The 14,433-nt window shown below is 41.4% G+C and overlaps 1 pseudogene; it reads right to left on the bottom strand.

Annotated features, from left to right (window-relative positions):
• Nucleotides 1–839: 839 nt before the first annotated feature.
• LOC123141199 (ABC transporter B family member 11-like) lies at nt 840–13,574 on the bottom strand (annotated as a pseudogene).
• Between the last annotated feature and the right edge of the window lie 859 nt (nt 13,575–14,433).

The following is a 14,433-nucleotide window of genomic DNA, read 5'->3' as shown; positions in this document are numbered from 1 at the left end:
ATCTTTTGATAACCCATGAATGTTAGATTTTCTTTATTGGCAGTCCTAAGGTATCCGATTGTACAATGAAATATTTTAAGGCGTGACCGATCATTGTCCACGGACGCGTCCGGACGTTTGAGGGGTCGGATTTGCAAGGTCCTTGCAAGCTCTTTATCGGTTTAGGGCCAGAGATGCCCTAAGTTATGCGTGTCCATTTCGGCCTAGCCCAGCCCACCCCAGCAGCACAAACCAGAAAGAGGGCTGCCCTCGAAAAAAAGGAACTCGCCGGTGAAGATGGCGACGCGGCCAACGGCCGGCGGTCGCCGGTCGGCCTAGAGGTATGCGATGCTATAAAATTTGCATGGATTCTGTGTTTCCCTGTTTCAGAACGCAAGCATCCCAGAGGTAGGTGTGTTTATCACTTTAGCCGACGATGTCGCCCTTTCCAAGAAACCTTGTGTGTTCATAGTCATTTGGTACGCCGCAAGACGACTATCCTTACTGCTGCGGTTGTCAAACAAGCAAACAAAACTCCCTACTGCTGCCTGCGCGTCCTTTGCGTAGAACCTGCAGTTTTTGTGAAGTAGAGGCTCGGATCTAGATTTTTCTAAGGGACAGAGCCCGAAATCCTATCTCTTCTCTAGGCGTTTCTTCGATCAGACTACTAATACTGCTGCAGTTTTTAGTTGGTACTATTTAAAAGCAATTATTTATTGATGTCGGCTTGCATACGGGTAACTTCTTGCATTCACTTCTCAGATCACAAATCACTATATTGCCTGGCAAAATAATTGTACTAGGAACAAACAGATGTAGTAAGAATCAAAAGGAAAATAGTGAATGTAATATACACAGTTCTACTTAGAATTTGAGCGAAGTTCTACTAGCGAAGCATAGACTCCGTCCTTGATCCGCATCAGGACCTCATGATTTCCCTTTTCTGCAATTTTGCCTTCCTTGAGGACTGCAATCGCATCAGCCCCTTTGATTGTGGAGAGGCGGTGCGCCACCACTATGGTGGTCCTACTCACCATGACTCGATCCAATGCATCTTGAACGATGTGCTCTGATTCCGCGTCGAGGGCGCTGGTCGCCTCGTCAAGCAGTAGTATCTTCGGGTCCTTTATAATGGCCCTTGCGATGGCTACCCGTTGCTTCTGTCCACCAGATAGTTGCACTCCTTTCTCGCCAACCAGAGTGTTGTATCCCTGTGGCAAGCTTGAGATAAACTCATGAGCATTTGCTGCTTTGGCCACACCCGTAACCTCTTCCTTTGTCACCTCCCCGTGTTCCCCGTATGTTATGTTTGCGCGGATTGTGTCGTTGAAAAGCACTGGCTCCTGGCCTACCAGACCCATCTGATCCCTTAACCAGCTAATTCTCAAGCTCTTAATCTCAACTCCATCTACTGAGATACTACCAGAATCAGGATCGTAGAAACGCTCCAGTAAAGAAATTATTGTGGACTTGCCACTACCACTCTCTCCAACTAGTGATATGGTCTGGAAAAGGAAGGAAAAGGTTTCAACATATCAGTTTTTGTGGTTGCCAATCATCATATGTGAAATTAACCAGTTGAAAGCTTCTTATATATGAGAACATTGTAACTAGACCATGCATCACCTGTTCTTAAGTATTATTCTTGGTTTTATGCCAAGAGGTGGCACCTAAAGTTAGTTATCCGAATGAAAACACTTGGTGCGACAATAATGAACAAGACTAGAAAAGATTGCGAATCATACCTTTCTGGAAGGAATGTGCAATGTAAAGTCACTGAATATTTGGACATCAGGGCGTGATGGGTACTTGAAACTAACATTACTGAAATCAATGTCGCCTGTGACATTTTCCAGCATCATGCCCTCATCGCTACTTGTATCGATTTTTGACTTCCGATCTAGAATACTTAAAACAGAAATGGTTGAATCCTTTGCTTTTGTCGCATTAGATGCCAATGCACTTGCCTGCGAAACCCCAAGAGGTGCCAAAACTAAGACAAGGAAAACCTGAAAAACATCCAATGATTGTTAATTCTCATATGGAAACAGTTACTTGAAATGATTTAGCAATTCTTACTTTGAAAACATCTGCGAAACTAGATTTTCCTTGACGTATAAACTGTGCACCAACATAGAAACATAGAGCAAATGTCAAATACAACACCAAGAACGAGAAACCAAAACCAAGCCCTCCAATGATTCCACTTCGAATGCCCTGTTTCCTTAAAGCTTTACATTTCTTGTTATATGTTGTAACCACTCTTTTCTCTGCACAGAAAGATGCTATAGTTCTGATACTACCAACAGCGTCAATTGCAACTTGACTTGCATCTTCATACATCTCCTCCACAATAGTAGTATGATCACATTATTGTAATGATTGATTCTATGGTATTCAATCTTGAAACAAACATCAAATAACTTTTAGAGTTATGTCTCACCTTAGCTTCTTCACCAAACCCCTTCAAGAACTTCGCTTGAGCATAACCCTGTGCACCCAATAAAGGAATGACACAAGTGATAATCAGTGCAGGCCTGCAGTCTGCCATAAAAGCGATGACAAAGCCAGCTATTAGTGAAGCTATAGACTGCACTATAAGGCCCAGGTTATCTCCTACTAAGCGCCGAACATTTAATGCGTCAATTGAGAGTCATGTACCAAGTGCACCACTGTAAGTGATAAAGCAGAATCTTAGTATATGTGTAGATTTATGCACAAGAAGATAAAGTAACTGAGATCATTTGAATATGGTACCTGGAATTTGAGGGATTATCAAACCAAGCAACTTCCTGATGCACAATATTTTGAAATGACAGAGTACGAACACGCTCTATAAGCTTGCCACCAGCAATTGCAAACAAAAGATATTCTGCTATGATTGCAATGAAAGATGCAAACCCCAGAACTACAAATATCAATGCCCAAAAGCTAGAATCTTTCCGCATCTTATCTGGTGGCTCGTAGAATGATTTTAGAACGCCAGATATTAGTAGGCCATACAATGGAAAAATGATTCCATGCACCGATGCTGCTACAGTGCCGAGCAGAAGAAACGGTACCTCTGGCTTGTTAAGATAAAAAAGTCGTCCAACTGCTGCTTTCTGAAGGGTCTTCTGATCGGGAAGGCCCTCTTTGTTCTGTTCACCTGTGATTGCATCCTCATGCAACTCAAATGATAGTCCTGAGGGGTTCTTGAAGGAGTGTCTATTGCTATTGCCAGAGGAAGCATTAGTCATTGACCATCTAACTGACAAACTAGTGCTTTGTGATAAGGAATTGGGCACTTCAGAGCATTGTAGATATAGAAATTTGCAAAATACTTACGGATCTGAATGTGACAGACCCGTTGACTAAAATTATCTCACAATCAAAACATGATCACACCTTAGTACTCTTTGGGTGTTAATCACATAGCGATGTGAACTAGATTATTGACTCTAGTAAACCCTTTGGGTGTTGGTCACATGACAATGTGAACTATGGGTGTTAATCACATGGTGATGTGAATTATTGATGTTAAATCACATGGCGATGTGAACTAGATTATTGACTCTAGTGCAAGTGGGAGATTGAAGGAAATATGCCCTAGAGGCAATAATAAAGTATTATTTATTTCCTTATATCATGATAAATGTTTATTATTCATGCTAGAATTGTATTAACCGGAAACATAATACATGTGTGAATACATAGACAAACAGAGTGTCACTAGTATGCCTCTACTTGACTAGCTCGTTAATCAAAGATGGTTATGTTTCCTAGCCATAGACATGAGTTGTCATTTGATTAACGGGATCACCTCATTAGGAGAATGACGTGATTGACTTGACCCATTCCGTTAGCTTAGCACTCGATCGTTTAGTATGTTGCTATTGCTTTCTTCATGACTTATACATGTTCCTATGACTATGAGATTATGCAACTCCCGTTTACCAGAGGAACACTTTGTGTGCTACCAAACGTCACAAGGTAACTGGGTGATTATAAAGGTGCTCTACAGGTGTCTCCAAAGGTACTTGTTGGGTTGGCGTATTTCGAGATTAGGATTTGTCACTCCGATTGTCGGAGAGGCATCTCTGGGCCCACTCGGTAATGCACATCACTATAAGCCTTGCAAGAAATGTGACTAATGAGTTAGTTGCGGGATGATGCATTATGGAACGAGTAAAGAGACTTGCCGGTAACGAGATTGAACTAGGTATCGAGATACCGACGATCGAATCTCGGGCAAGTAACATACCGATGACAAAGGGAACAACGTATGTTGTTATGCGGTCTGACCGATAAAGATCTTCGTAGAATATGTGAGAACCAATATGAGCATGCAGGTTCCGCTATTGGTTATTGACCGGAGAGGTGTCTCGGTCATGTCTACATAGTTCTCGAACCCGTAGGGTCCGCACGCTTAACGTTACGATGACAGTTTTATTATGAGTTTATGTATGTTGATGTACCGAAGGAGTTCGGAGTCCCGGATGAGATCGGGGACATGACGAGGAGTCTCGAAATGGCCGAGACGTAAAGATCGATATATTGGACGACTATATTCGGACTTCGGAAAGGTTCCGAGTGATTCGGGTATTTTTCGGAGTACCGGAGAGTTACGGGAATTCGTATTGGGCCTTAATGGGCCATACGGGAAAGGAGAGAAAGGCCCCAAAGGGAGGCCGCACCCCTCCCCATGGACTAGTCCGAATTGGACTAGGGAGGGGGGCGCCCCCTTCCTTCTTTCTCCTTCTCCCTTCCCTTTTCCTACTCCAATAAGGAAAGGAGGAGTCCTACTCCCGGTGGGAGTAGGACTCCCCCTTGGCGCGCCTCTCCCCTTGGCCGGCCGCCTCCCCCTTGCTCCTTTATATACGGGGGCAGGGGGCACCCCATAGACACAACAATTGATCTCTTAGCCGTGTGCGGTGCCCCCATCCACCATATTACACCTCGATAATATCGTAGCGGTGCTTAGGCGAAGCCCTGCGTCGGTAGAACATCATCATCGTCACCACGCCGTCATGCTGACGAAACTCTCCCTCAACACTCGGCTGGATCGGAGTTCGAGGGACGTCATCGAGCTGAACGTGTGCTGAACTCGGAGGTGCCGTGCGTTCGGTACTTGATCGGTCGGATCGTGAAGACGTACGACTACATCAACCGCGTTGTGTTAACGCTTCCGCTTTCGGTCTACGAGGGTACGTGGACAACACTCTCCCCTCTCGTTGCTATGCATCACCATGATCTTGCGTGTGCGTAGGAAATTTTTGAAATTACTACGTTCCCCAACACAATTGCCGTTATAGCTTTCTCAGGATACATGGGACCCCGTTGTGTGGGTGCAATAATTGCAATTTACACCTGGTTCAAAATTGTGTTTTGTGTGGTTGATTGGGTTGATTTTTTTAGAAAGAGAATTTTAATATATAATATGATCCCAAAAATTAGAATTGTAGCTCATCTATTTTTCTTTTGAATTTATGGTAGATATTTTTTAGGATTATTGTTTGATTTCTTTCACCCTCAAAGGGAAGGAGGCACCTTGAATCTCGTGGTCTATTTGTATTTATGACAAAATTATTAGCCTTGAGGTCATACCAATTGACATTATTTACCACTGAACATAAATAAGTAAAAAAAGTGTTAAATATAAAAAGGTAATCTCTGAACACACCTTGAAAGGAACATCAAACTTCCATGGAAAGTTCCTTCTAGAATTTACAGAAATATATGTATTTGCTAGTCATCTGTAAGAAAAAGGTTATTTAGAATTTTAAATTTTACTATGTGATATTTTATATTTCCATTCATTCAAGTAGTCCTTCCATAAATTGAGGCTGTATTATGATTTCAGGGTATTTGCAATGTTAAGGTTTCAGAAACTCACTTTGCGCTAGTTAATACGGCAAACAAAACAGTGATGATCTTCCCTCCAGTGTATCCTTTGTCAAGGATTAGCTTTCCACCATACCAGAAGCCTAGACCATAGCTGCTCAATATGATGTAGAAGACAGAGCCCATGCCAAAACCATTGACGAGGCCTTCCTCAACAGCAGTCTTGCATGCATTTTTATTGAATTTGTTATACATTTCTATAGCTTTCTTCTCGCCATTGAAGGACACAACCTATTTATATGAGAGTTGCTATATTAATGTTTGCTATAATTTGTATTGACTGAAATAATTGATATAAGTTTGAATAACTGATATACTTTGAACTCACTGTTCGTATAGATCCAATTGTCTGTTCAACTGTGTCTGCAGCATCACTAAACCAACACTAACTTGACGAACTATCGTTGTGGTTTTGATGCGTAGGTAAGAACGGTTCTTGCCCAGCCCGTAGCAGCTACGTAAAACTTGCAACAACAAAGTATAGGACGTCTAACTTGCTTTTGCAGGGCATGTTGTGATGTGATATGGTCAAGACATGATGCTATATTTTATTGTATGAGATGATCATGTTTTGTAACCGAGTTATCGGCAACTGGCAGGAGCCATATGGTTGTCGCTTTATTGTATGCAATGCAATCGCCATGTAATTGTTTTACTTTATCACTAAGCGGTAGCGATAGTCGTAAAAGCAATAGTTGGCGAGACGACAACGATACTACGATGGAGATCAAGGTGTCGGGCCGGTGACGATGGTGATCATGACGGTGCTTCGGAGATGGAGATCACAAGCACAAGATGATGATGGCCATATCATATCACTTATATTGATTGCATGTGATGTTAATCTTTTATGCATCTTATCTTGCTTTGACTGACGGTAGCATTATAAGATGATCTCTCACTAAAATTTCAAGATAAAAGTGTTCTCCCTGAGTATGCACCGTTGCGAAAGTTCTTCGTGCTGAGACACCACGTGATGATCGGGTGTGATAGGCTCTACGTTCAAATACAACGGGTGCAAAACAGTTGCACACGCGGAATACTCAGGTTAAACTTGACGAGCCTAGCATATGCAGATATGGCCTCGGAACACGGAGACCGAAAGGTCGAGCGTGAATCATATAGTAGATATGATCAACATAGTGATGTTCACCGTTGAAACTACTCCATCTCACGTGATGATCGGACATGGTTTAGTTAATATGGATCACGTGATCACTTAGAGGATTAGACGGATGTCTATCTAAGTGGGAGTTCTGAAGTAATATGATTAATTGAACTTAAATTTATCATGAACTTAGTCCTGATAGTAGTTTTGCAAATTATGTTGTAGATCAATAGCTCGCGTTGTTGCTTCCCTGTGTTTATTTTTGATATGTTCCTAGAGAAAATTATGTTGAAAGATGTTAGTAGCAAAGATGCGGATTGGATCCGTGATCTGAGGATTATCCTCATTGCTGCACAGAAGAATTATGTCCTTGATGCACCGCTAGGTGACAGACCTATTGCAGGAGCAGATGCAGACGTTATGAACGTTTGGCTAGCTCAATATGATGACTACTTGATAGTTTAGTGCACCATGCTTAACGGCTTAGAATCGGGACTTCAAAGACGTTTTGAACGTCATGGACCATATGAGATGTTCCAGAAGTTGAAGTTAATATTTCAAGCAAATACCCGAGTTGAGAGATATGAAGTCTCCAACAAGTTCTATAGCTAAAAGATGGAGGAGAATAGCTCAAGCAGTGAGCATGTGCTCAGATTGTCTGGGTACTACAATCGCTTGAATCAAGTGGGAGTTAATCTTCCAGATAAAATAGTGATTGACAGAATTCTCTAGTCACCATCACCAAGTTAGTAGAACTTCGTGATGAACTATAGTATGCAAGGGATGACGAAAGTAATTTCCGAGCTCTTCGTGATGCTGAAATCGACGAAGGTAGAAATCAAGAAAAACATCAAGTGTTGATGGTTGACGAGACCACTAGTTTCAAGAAAAGGGCAAAGGGAAGAAGGGGAACTTCAAGAAGAACGGCAAGCAAGTTGCTGCTCAAGTAAAGAAGCCTAAGTCTGGTCCTAAGCCTGAGAATAAGTGCTTCTACTGCAAAGGGACTGGTCACTGGAAGCGGAACTACCCCAACTATTTGGTGGATAAGAAGGATAGCAAAGTGAACAAAGGTATATTGGATATACATGTTATTGATGTGTACTTTACTAGTGTTTATAGCAACCCCTCGGTATTTGATACTGGTTCAGTTGCTAAAGTAGTAACTCGAAACGGGAGTTGCAGAATAAACAGAGACTAGTAAAAGGCGAGGTGACGATGTGTGTTGGAAGTAGTTCCAAGATTGATATGATCATCATCGCACACTCCCTATACTTTCGGGATTAGTGTTGAAACTAAATAAGTGTTATTTGGTGTTTGCGTTGAGCATGAATATGATTTGATCATGTTTGTTGCAATACGATTATTCATTTAAATTAGAATATAATTGTTGTTCTGTTTACATGAATAAAACCTTCTATGGTCGTACACCCAATAAAATGGTTTGTTGGATCTCGATCGTAGTGATACACATATTCATAATAATGAAGCCAAAAGATGCAAAGTTAATAATGATAGTGCAACTTATTTGTGGCACTGCCGTTTAGGTCATATTGGTGGAAAGCGCATGAAGAAACTCCATACTGATGGGATTTTGGAATCACTTGATGCTTGCGAACCGTGCCTCATGGGCAAGATGACTAAAACGCCATTCTCCGGAACTATGGAGAGAGCAACAGATTTGTTGGAAATCATACATACAGATGTATGTGGTCCGATGAAAATTGAGGCTCGTAGCAGGTATCATTATTTTCTGACCTTCACAGATGATTTGAGCAGATATGGGTATATCTACTTAATGAAACAGAAGTCTGAAACATTTGAAAAGTTCATATAATTTCAGAGTGAAGCGGAAAATCATCGTAACAAGAAAATAAAGTTTCTACGATCTGATCGTGGAGAAGAGTATTTGAGTTACGAGTTTGGCATTCAGTTAAAACAATGTGAAATAGTTTCACTACTCACGCCACCTGGAACACCACAGTGTAATGGTGTGTCCGAACATCGTAACCGTACTTTATTAGATATGGTGCGATATATGATGTCTCTTACTGATCTACCACTATCGTTTTTGGGGTTATGCATTAGAGACAGCTGCATTCACGTTAAATGGGTACCATGTAAATCCGTTGAGACGACATCTTATGAACTGTGGTTTGGCAAGAAACCAAAGTTGTCGTTTCTTAAAGTTTGGGGTTGCGATGCCTATGTGAAAAGGTTTCATCCTGATAAGCTCAAACCCAAATCGGAGAAATGTGTCTTCATAGGATACCCAAAGGAGACAGTTGGGTACACCTTCTATCACAGATCCGAAGGCAAGACATTCGTTGCTAAAAATGGATCCTTTCTAGAGAAGGAGTTTCTCTCGAAAGAAGTGAGTGGGAGGAAAGTAGAACTTGATGAGGTAACTGTACCTGCTCCCTTATTGGAAAGTAGTTCATCACAGAAATCTATTCCTGTGACTCCTACACCAATTAGTGAGGAAGTTAATGATGATGATCATGTAAACTTCAGATCAAGTTACTACCAAACCTCGTAGGTAAACCAGAGTGGTACGGTAATCCTGTTCCGGAGATCATGTTATTTGACCATGACGAACCTACGAACTATGAGGAAGCGATGATGAGCCCAGATTCCGCGAAATGGCTTGAGGCCATGAAATCTGAGATGAGATCCATATATGAGAACAAAGTATGGACTTTGATTGACTTGCCCAATGATCGGCGAGCCATTGAGATTAAATGGATCTTCAAGAGGAAGACAGACAGTGATAGTAGTGTTACTGTCTACAAAGCTAGAATTGTCGCAAAAAGGTTTTCGACAAGTTCAAGGTGTTGACTACGATGAGAGTTTCTCACTTGTATCTATGCTTAAATCTGTCTGAATCATGTGAGCAATTGCCGCATTTTATGAAATATGGCAAATGGATAAACAAAATTGCATTCCTTAATGGATTTATTAAAGAAGAGTTGTATATGATGCAACCAGGAGGTTTTGTCAATCCTAAAAGTGCTAACAAAATATGCAAGTTCCAGCGATCCATCTATGGACTGGTGCAAGCATCTCGGAGTTGGAATATACGCTTTGATAAGTTGATCAAAGGATATAGTTTTGTACAGACTTGCGGTGAAGCCTGTATTTACAAGAAAGTGAGTGGGAGCACTACAGCATTTCTGATAAGTATATGTGAATGACATATTGTTGATCGGAAATAATGTAGAGTTATTCTGCAAAGCATAAAGGAGTGTTTGAAAGGAGTTTTTCAAAGAAAGACCTCGGTGAAGCTGCTTACATATTGAGCAACAAGATCTATAGAGATAGATCAAGACGCTTGATAAGTTTTTTCAATGAGTATATACCTTAGCAAGATTTTGAAGTAGTTCAAAATAGAACAGTCAAAGAAAGAGTTCTTGCCTGTGTTACAAGGTGTGAAATTGAGTAAGACTCAAAGCCCGACCACGACAGAAGATAGAAAGAAAATGAAAGTCATTCCCTATGCCTTGGCCATAGGTTCTATAAAGTATGCCATGTTGTGTACCAGATCTATTGTATACCCTACACTGATTTTGGCAAGGGAGTACAATAGTGATCTAGGAGTAGATCACTGGACAGCGGTCAAAATTATCCTTAGTGGAATAAGGATATGTTTCTCGATTATGGAAGTGACAAAAGGTTCGTCGTAAAGGGTTACGTCGATGCAAGTTTTGACACTAATCTAGATGACTCTAAGTCTCCGTCTAGATACATATTGAAAGTGGGAGCAATTAGCTAAGAGTAGCTCCGTGTAGAGCATTGTAGACATAGAAATTTGCAAAATACTTACGGATCTGAATGTGACAGACCCGTTGACTAAAATTATCTCACAATCAAAACATGATCACACCTTAGTACTCTTTGGGTGTTAATCACATAGCGATGTGAACTAGATTATTGACTATAGTAAACCCTTTGGGTGTTGGTCACATGACAATGTGAACTATGGGTGTTAATCACATGGTGATGTGAATTATTGATGTTAAATCACATGGCGATGTGAACTAGATTATTGACTCTAGTGCAAGTGGGAGATTGAAGGAAATATGCCCTAGAGGCAATAATAAAGTATTATTTATTTTCTTATATCATGATAAATGTTTATTATTCATGCTAGAATTGTATTAACCGGAAACATAATACATGTGTGAATACATAGACAAACAGAGTGTCACTAGTATGCCTCTACTTGACTAGCTCGTTAATCAAAGATGGTTATGTTTCCTAGCCATAGACATGAGTTGTCATTTGATTAACGGGATCACCTCATTAGGAGAATGACGTGATTGACTTGACCCATTCCGTTAGCTTAGCACTCGATCGTTTAGTATGTTGCTATTGCTTTCTTCATGACTTATACATGTTCCTATGACTATGAGATTATGCAACTCCCGTTTACCGGAGGAACACTTTGTGTGCTATCAAACGTCACAACGTAACTGGGTGATTATAAAGGTGCTCTACAGGTGTCTCCAAAGGTACTTATTGGGTTGGCGTATTTCAAGATTAGGATTTGTCACTCCGATTGTCGGAGAGGTATCTCTGGGCCCACTCGGTAATGCACATCACTATAAGCCTTGCAAGCATTGCAACTAATGAGCTAGTTGCGGGATGATGTATTACGGAACGAGTAAAGAGACTTGCCGGTAACGAGATTGAACTAGGTATCGAGATACCGACGATCGAATCTCGGGCAAGTAACATACCGATGACAAAGGGAACAACGTATGTTGTTATGCGGTCTGACCGATAAAGATCTTCGTAGAATATGTGGGAACCAATATGAGCATGCAGGTTCCGCTATTGGTTATTGACCGGAGAGGTGTCTCGGTCATGTCTACATAGTTCTCGAACCCGTAGGGTCCGCATGCTTAACGTTACGATGACAGTTTTATTATGAGTTTATGTATGTTGATGTACCGAAGGAGTTCGGAGTCCCGGATGAGATCGGGGACATGACGAGGAGTCTCGAAATGGCCGAGACGTAAAGATCGATATATTGGACGACTATATTCGGACTTCGGAAAGGTTCCGAGTGATTCGGGTATTTTTCGGAGTACCGGAGAGTTACGGGAATTCGTATTGGGCCTTAATGGGCCATACGGGAAAGGAGAGAAAGGCCCCAAAGGGAGGCCGCATCCCTCCCCATGGACTAGTCCGAATTGGACTAGGGAGGGGGGCGCCCCCTTCCTTCTTTCTCCTTCTCCCTTCCCTTTTCCTACTCCAATAAGGAAAGGAGGAGTCCTACTCCCGGTGGGAGTAGGACTCCCCCCTTGGCGCGCCACTCCCCTTGGTCGGCCGCCTCCCCCTTGCTCCTTTATATACGGGGGCAGGGGGGCACCCTATAGACACAACAATTGATCTATTGATCTCTTAGCCGTGTGCGGTGCCCCCATCCACCATATTACACCTCGATAATATCGTAGCGGTGCTTAGGCGAAGCCCTGCGTCGGTAGAACATCATCATCGTCACCACGCCGTCGTGCTGACGAAACTCTCCCTCAACACTCGGCTGGATCGGAGTTCGAGGGACGTCATCGAGCTGAACGTGCGCTGAACTCGCAGGTGCCGTGCGTTCGGTATTTGATCGGTCGGATCGTGAAGACGTACGACTACATCAACCGCGTTGTGTTAACGCTTCCGCTTTCGGTCTACGAGGGTATGTGGACAACACTCTCCCCTCTCAGTGCTATGCATCACCATGATCTTGCGTGTGCGTAGGAAATTTTTGAAATTACTACGTTCCCCAACACAATTGCCGTTATAGCTTTCTCAGGATACATGGGACCCCGCTGTGTGGGTGCAATAATTGCAATTTACACCTGGTTCAAAATTGTGTTTTGTGTGGTTGATTGGGTTGATTTTTTTAGAAAGAGAATTTTAATATATAATATGATCCCAAAAACTAGAATTGTAGCTCATCTATTTTTCTTTTGAATTTATGGTAGATATTTTTTAGGATTATTGTTTGATTTCTTTCACCCTCAAAGGGAAGGAGGCACCTTGAATCTCGTGGTCTAGTTGTATTTATGACAAAATTATTACCCTTGAGATCATACCAATTGACATTATTTACCACTAAACATAAATAAGTAAAAAAAGTGTTAACTATAAAAAGGTAATCTCTGAACACACCTTGAAAGGAACATCAAACTTCCATGGAAAGTTCCTTCTAGAATTTACAGAAATATATGTATTTGCTAGTCATGTGTAAGAAAAAGGTTATTTAGAATTTTAAATTTTACTATGTGATATTTTATATTTCCATTCATTCAAGTAGTCCTTCCATAAATTGAGGTTGTATTATGATTTCAGGGTATTTGCAATGTTAAGGTTTCAGAAACTCACTTTGCGCCAGTTAATACGGCAAACAAAACAGTGATGATCTTCCCTCCAGTGTATCCTTTGTCAAGGATTAGCTTTCCACCATACCAGAAGCCTAGACCATAGCTGCTCAATATGATGCAGAAGACAGAGCCCATGCCAAAACCATTGACGAGGCCTTCCTCAACAGCAGTCTTGTATGCATTTTTATTGAATTTGTTATACATTTCTATAGCTTTCTTCTCGCCATTGAAGGACACAACCTATTTATATGAGAGTTGCTATATTAATGTTTGCTATAATTTGTATTGACTGAAATAATTGATATAAGTTTGAATAACTGATATACTTTGAACTCACTGTTCGTATAGATCCAATTGTCTGTTCAACTGTGTCTGCAGCATCACTATACGATGTTAGTCGCTTGCTAGAAACCCCAGTTAGCAGTTGTGCAGACACTGCACCAGCGATAGCAACTAATGGTAGTGATGTTAGCATGACAAGAGTGAGGAGCCAGCCTTTTGTGAATGCTACGATAAAACCCCCAAAGAAGGCAGATACGGTTTGTATAAGCTTCGCTGCCTGTAAATCAGAATGCAGGAATGTCAGCACTCGCAACACTAGGTGGGTTGCATAGAATGTACAGTATGAAGTATGAAATACACTTATGTGAGTAACACAATGTAGTAGCAATAAAAACACAACTTTCCCCATTGACTTGCGCCAGCAGATTTGCACACACTTGCAATGTGATGAAAAATATTATGTTTCTTTATTTAGTACGACAGAGGAAGTGTTACCTTCTCACCAAGAGCATCTTGAATTATGACCGTATCGCTAGACATTCTTGAAACTGCTTCACCAGTTGTCATTTCTGTGTCGAAGAATGCAATATCTTGCCTCAAAACTGATTTCAGGTACAAAGAACGGATGCGGGCTGACTGCCTTTCTCCTGACATTGCCCAGCATGACATCTCTGGAAGAAAATGAAGGGTGAGCCTTTTGTACTAACATCTCTGCCATCAGCATGAATTTAAGTAAACATATTCAATTATTTGGAATGCAATTGGTACTTCTCATGGAATGAATACATGATAACTGATGACGAA

Source organism: Triticum aestivum, chromosome 6D (assembly GCF_018294505.1).
Source record: "Triticum aestivum cultivar Chinese Spring chromosome 6D, IWGSC CS RefSeq v2.1, whole genome shotgun sequence".
Lineage (NCBI taxonomy): Eukaryota > Viridiplantae > Streptophyta > Magnoliopsida > Poales > Poaceae > Triticum > Triticum aestivum.
The sequence above is the reverse complement of the archived record's forward strand: the minus strand, read 5'-3'. Positions and strand labels throughout refer to the sequence as shown.